This window comes from Eubalaena glacialis, chromosome 19 (genome assembly GCF_028564815.1).
Source record: "Eubalaena glacialis isolate mEubGla1 chromosome 19, mEubGla1.1.hap2.+ XY, whole genome shotgun sequence".
Taxonomy (NCBI): Eukaryota; Metazoa; Chordata; class Mammalia; order Artiodactyla; family Balaenidae; genus Eubalaena; species Eubalaena glacialis.
Genome location: NC_083734.1, coordinates 55295682 through 55302259, shown reverse-complemented (window position 1 = coordinate 55302259; position 6578 = coordinate 55295682). Strand labels below are relative to the sequence as shown.

Genomic DNA, 6578 nt, shown 5'->3' with positions numbered 1-6578 from the left:
CTTACTCACAGTTCTCTGGGTTGGCTGGGATTATCTCCAGGCTGCAGGATGGGTTCAGGTGGGCTCCATCTGCATCGTTCTGGGATCAACAGTCTCCCAGGGCATATTCTTCTCAGGGTAGATAGAGGACACGGAGGCAGGACAGACGGCACCTCTGAAGCCCTCGGCTGGACCAGGCTTCCACATCCCACGTACTCTGCCCACTCTAGCGGGAGGGGCTGCAAAGTCACATGCCGAAAGGGCAACAATGTCTAATTCTGATACTGGGAGTGAGTAAGGAATTAGAAGCAAAGATCTTATCGACTACAGTTGGGGATGCAGGATTTGAACTCAGGGCTGTCTGACTCAAGAGCCTGTGTGCTCATCCCTCTACGACACTGACCTCTGTCTCTGGCAAACCATCATAGCTGCAATAAAGAAAAAAGAACGGAAAAACCATGGAGAAAATTATGCAGAAAGATGTTGTTACCGAGTCCAAACTTGTACTGCTCCCTACACAACAAGCCAATAAATTGAGAGACAAATTGTTGGGGCAAGGAGTAGCAACTTTATTCAGAAAGCCAGCAGACCATGGACTCGTGTCCCAAAGAACCATCTTGCCTGAGTTAGAATTCAGGCTTCTTTTATACTAAAAGAGGAGGGAGTAAAGTCAAACATTTCCTGGTTCCGGTCAGCCCCTGGAGGGGATGTGTTCGTTTCTTCCTTCCTGTCGTCATTCACAGGTGGACTTGGTCAGCATGTTTCCTGTGAGCTAAACAGAGGTATTTTAGCTTAATGCTCATTACCTGGGAGGCAGGGTTCCCAGAGATGGGCCATTATGTATAATTTAAGCTTATAGGCAACATCCCTTTAGTGATAAACTTGTAATAGAATACAAAGGTTCTTCCCTATTACAATGTTTCCATCATTCTCTGTCCACAAGGGCTCTTCCTGAGCACCGCTGGGTACCACCCAGCACAGCACCACATCGAGTAACCAGAAGAGACAGCCACTGTAAACAAAGCCAAAATGGCTCCTGAAGACCCTTGGAAAACCTCAGCAAGTGCTCGCAAGAGCAGTATGTCCTCCAGGGATGCCACTGTTGATAACGGAACGCGTAATGACAGGAAGTGGAAAAATTCTGAAGACCGTCATTTCAATTACCCAGCAGGCATTCGTGAAGCAAGCTTCTCTCAGAGTGAGAATATAAATAAGTCATGCGTGCCTGGAAGCCCTTACAGATGAGAAGAAGGAGACGGGTGAATAAAACTTACCGATTACCCCTCTGCCAGTTTTTTTTCACGAAAGCGGGAAAGAGCAGACCCACTGCAGAGCCTCCTGGTTGTGAAATGCGAAGCCTCGCAGGAGTCGGGATCCATTAACTATTTGTTGTGCTGAGTGACAAGGCTGGAAGCAGCATGGGAGAGGATGATGAATAAATGCCCCGGCATTACAGCAACTCAGTGAGCCTCCTGCGGCCCGAAGTTGATTCTCCATGTCAGAATGGAATCGGACGCTTGCCAAGAAATCGACAGGAGGGACAAAGAATTTATAAAACATGACATGCTACTCGTCCTGTGACTGCTGTTTTGAAAGAAAGACGGGAGAAGAAACATAGCGAATAATATGGTGACACTGACATGCTGTAAAACGTGGTGAGATGGGGTGGATTTTCTTTTCAAGCTCCACTGAGAATCAAAGAAGCTGAGAAACAGTGGAAGAAGAGGATCTTTGAATAACCACATGTCAGAAATATGGTACTTGATGAGATGTCTTCTTGGTTCAAAACCCTACGCTTATTATCCTTTTGAGTTGTGTTCCAGACAAAATCAAATATTTCTGGGCAAGTGTCTTTACTTACCTATGTAGAGGAATAAAAACTACTATTTATTGAGAACATACTTGTACCAGGCACAAACTGTCTTAAAGACAGGATTCAACCCTATTCATAACTATGCCCCCCAGTACACATGGAGAGACTGAGACTGAAACAGAAACGGCCAGTGACTTGCCCGAGGCAGCCTAGCTCATAAGTAATAGAGCTGAAGGTAAAAATTGGATTTGTCTGAGTCCAGACCAGTGTTTTTCATTCATTACATGGCCTCCCCAAAGAGTAGGTTAAAACACCTTACCCCCAAGTGGACATAATTTAGGCTATTTATGTTGCTGCAAAAATTTTTTTTTGCAAGATTAAAAAGTCCTCCTCCCAGTTATGGGCTCCCTGCAGCCCTGACTCACCTACATATCAAACCCTCGAGGAGATCAGAACCAGCCCAAATCAACCCCAATTTGTTCGGCTCCCTGTGTCACTGTGATGAACTCACTAGATGGAAGTGAACCCACTGGGTTCTCGCCACTAGCTATTTCCCACTCTTTTTTCCAACATTTTGTTATGAATGTTCTGAAATATACAGCAAAGTTGAGAAAATTAGACAGTGAACACATATATCTATCACCTGGTTTTACCACTAACATTCTACTACTCTTGCTTTATCTGTCCATGCCCACATCCATCTATCCATGCATCTTATTTTTGATGCATTTCAAAGTATATTGCTGTCATCTGTACACTTCCCCTAAATAACTCAGCACACCTATCATTAGCTAGAGCTATTTATTTATAGTTTTTACTTTTGAGGTAAAATTTACACACAATGAAATGCCCAGATCTGAAGTGCATATTTGCTGTGTTTGGACAAATTCATACACTGTATCCCAAACCTCTATCACTATATAGAGCATTACTACTATCCCCCCAGAAGGTTCCCTTCTGTCCCAATCGATCCCCACTCCCAACTCCCAGAGGCAAAGGAGATGTGATAATGTACAGGCGACCACTATCAGATCCACTGGTCTCCCCAGATACTCCACCATCTGGAAGCATCTGGACTCAGAGAACAGTAGGATGGCTCATTAGAGGCTTATCGAAGGCACCTGAGAAGGAGTTAACATCCTGTGGCACAGGTGTGCTGTCCTCCAGGATGTGGTGGATGCACCAGATCGATGGCCGATACATGGTGCTGTGTCCACAAGTGCTAGAGGGCGCTGACCCCACACAGAGCCGTGAGTGCACGAGCAAGAATCATTGGGGGCCATCTCGGAGCTGGCTGTCACAGCTGGGAACAACCCAAAAGTACTGTAACTGAAAGCGGGGTCCGCTGCTCACCGCTCAAAAGCCAATGAAGAGGCAAGCCTGGTGGAACGGAAAGTTTGCTTTATTTCAAAGGCCAGCAACTGGGATGGGGGAGGGCCAACTCCCCCCAACCGACAACCAGTGGGCAAGAGCTTTTATAGACGGAGGGAGGGGGCTACATGTAGAAACAGCACAGTCAGCTCTGGCCGTCATCTTGAAATTGGTCATCGGTGGTCTGACCAGCATCATCTTGACTGTTTTAAGTACAGTTAATCTTCAGTTCCAGGGTCGGTTTGTTCCCATTTCCTTGAGGCCAATTATCAGAATTGTGGCAGCTTCTGTTATGGCTCCTACAGCCTGGTCATCATGTAGTTAACTTCTTCCACCTGGTGGGGCTTTCAGCATCTATAAGACAGCTCACAGGATATGGCTCAGAATATTATCTACAGCCCTTGAGGAGGAACTAAAGGTCCTTGACTTTGCTTAGTGACTAAACTATTATTATTTAGTCTTGTTGGATTGTTTTCCTTTGCTTCTGTATTTTCTCATTTCTCTGATTAAACTTATTCTTCGGCCAAAGCTTTTCCACAGACAAAAGGCGGGCTGAGGACATGGGAGGCAAGGACCCTAGGGTCCTGCTCCATTTCAGTACCAGGGAGTTAATGCCAAGAAGTCAACTTGGACCATGGGGGGCAGGAGCCAATGGAAAAATGCTTCACCTCTGTCCTTCCAGGCAGACAGTTCTGCGATACATTTCATAAGGCTCCTGAGAAGGTCCTGGTGAAATCAAGTACCAGTCACCACCGGCAGCAGGAAATTGATGATGCGTCTTGTATTGATTTGCCTGCCTCCCCTGTTCCGCTCCCCATATCCCTCACTCCTGCTCACCAGGATTACTTCTCAAATAAATAAGCCTTGGTCTCTGGCTCTCTGGTTAGAGTGTGTGTGTGTGTGTGTGTGTGTGTGTGTGTGTGTGTGTGTGTTGAGGGGGGAGGGGAACTAAGGCTAAGACAGCTGTGTAGTATGTGTTGTTGCCTGTTTATTTATTTATTAAGGTATAATTATATATAGTAAAACGCACAGCTTTTAAGTGTCCAGTTTGATGAGTTTCGACAAATATACATACACCCATGTAACTGACACCCCCCCCCCAATCACTATAGAGTCTTGCCAGCACCCTGGAAAATCCCCTTGTATAGTTTTTCAGTCCATCCCCAGCCCCAACCCCCAGAAGCAACCACTATTCACCTATTTATTCCTGTAGGTTTGTTTTGTCTGTTTTGAACTTTATATAAATAGACTAGATGGGCAGTGTTTTCATTGTGGTGGTGGATGGAAGATGATGGAAAAGTCTTTGTCACTCTCTGACAAGAGGTTGAGTCTATTTCCCTCTCTCTCGAATCCGGGCTGGCCCAGTGACTTGTTTTGACAATAGGATGCTGCAGAAGTGATACTGTGATCTCCAAGGCTATGACTTAAGGAGTCTGCAGCTTCTGCATTCTCCACTTGGATGCCCCCTCTGGGCAGAAGTGCTGGCAGCAGCTGGAGTAAGATGAGGGGCCACCAGGGGACTTCCTTTGTGGTCCAGTGGTTAAGACTCCGCGCTTCCAATGCAAGGGGTGAGGGTTCCATCCCTGATCAGGGAACTGAGATCCCACATGCCACACGACCAAAAAATAATAGATAAATAAATAATTTTAAAAATTAATTTAAAAAAAAGGAAGGGGGGGCCACAGAAGTGCGTAGGAGGTGTCCACTAGGTCATCAGAACATGGGAGATGCAGCTAACATGGTACTTAAAGGGCGCCGGAAACCCCTAAAAATAAGAAAGGTGGAAAATATAAGCTAAGCAGGCAATTCAAGAAGCTAGAAAAAAAAGACAGCAGAGTAAAGCTGAAGAAAGTGAGATAAAAGAAATAACGAAGGTGAAAGAAAAAATTCATGAAATATCAATAGAAAACAAAGAGAGAGCATCAATAAAACAAGTTTTTTCTTTGAAAAAGTTATGAAAAAGAAAAACTCTAGCCGAGAAAAAAAGCAAGAAAAAAAGGTAAAAGAAAAACACTATCAGGAATGCAAAAGGGGATCTAACTCCAGATGTAGGAGAGATTTAAAAATTATATATAAATACTATGAACAACTTTATGTGGATACATTTGAGTATAGCTGGGGAGACAGGCAGGTGAGACAGCACAAGGTGATGGAGACAGCGGGATGGCGTGTAGGGGCTGAGGAAGCAGGAAGGAAGGAGCACCCCGCTCACCCTTAGGGGGGCTAAATTAGAATTTTCACAAAGTTGAAAACATGACTTTCACATATAAAATGGACATATGTAAGTAACTGTTTCCAACTCATTAATTAATGAGGGAACCGATAAGATATTAAGACCAGTTGAAAGGAAAATTTGAAAATCAGCCATGTATATAGGCAATCAGGAACGCTAGAACGAATTTGCTAATAGATGCAAAACTGGTCAATGGGGCAATCAAATGTAATGTTTGAGGTCATCTTCTCCAGATGACAGAAACCAATTGTATCTCTGCGGGACAAAATCCATTTGCATTGTTGTGGACAAGAATTATTTCCATTTTCTACAGCTCAACTTCTCCCCCATCGAGCTGTAAAATAGCCTCGTCAAGAGAAAGGCAAGGGTCCAGGCTCGGCCAGAACAAGGCAACCCCTGGGGGTGAGCTGCACCCGGCACGCCCAGTATCACTTTGCCCATTTTCAAGTCTTGGGCGATTTCTCTAGACAAGGGACTGTCTCCGTCTCTTCACACCTGCAGGACAGAGAGTGCCTCAATCCAGTGCATTAGAATGACCCGGGGAACTTCTAAACATCCGGATCCCAGGCCACACCCCGGACCCTTAAAATCAGTATCTCTGTGGGTGGTGCCTGGTGATCTTTAAAGTTCCAGGTGATTCTGACATGCAACCATAGTTGAGAACCACCCCCCAGAGGACATCCAAGCAGGAGCTACGGGCCGGCTGCCCTCCCTCCACTCCCCGCCCCTCCCACACCATCACAACCCTCCCCTCCCACCGTCCACTCCCTGCCACCCACCCCTCCCATCCCTCCACTCCCATCCCCTCCACACCCCCTCCCAGCCTCGTTGCCCACCCCCCACCAGCCCACCCCTCCCTCCTCTCCCTTCCCCGAGCCTGGCTTCCCTTGAGCCTGGGGGGTGGGGGCAGTCATCCCTACCACCTGGCAGAAGGGGCCGAGTGGGTGCTGCCCAGGACAACTCCCCTTCCAAAGCCCCCTCCCCCGGGGGTTAGTCCCAGGAGACGGCCTCTTTTGAAAGTGTTTTGCTCCCAGACACAGAAGGAACCGCAGCTTGAGAGCAGCAAATGAGAAGAAATCTATCATCCTCAGGAAATTGGTTCGGGCCGCCCCGCAGAGTGACAGTAATCACAGAGGCCCTTCAAGTGCCCGGCGAAATGCATAGGTTGGATAGTAACGCACC

The 6578-nt window shown here is 46.5% G+C and overlaps 1 long non-coding RNA gene across 1 annotated transcript; it reads right to left on the bottom strand.

The window, feature by feature from the left end:
• Window positions 1-524: 524 nt before the first annotated feature.
• Window positions 525-1469, bottom strand: LOC133080213 (uncharacterized). Its single transcript, XR_009698434.1, has 2 exons — window positions 1254-1469; window positions 525-751 (listed from the first exon to the last, which is right to left on the bottom strand). It is a non-coding gene; the product is annotated as an uncharacterized LOC133080213 (long non-coding RNA).
• Window positions 1470-6578: the final 5109 nt, after the last annotated feature.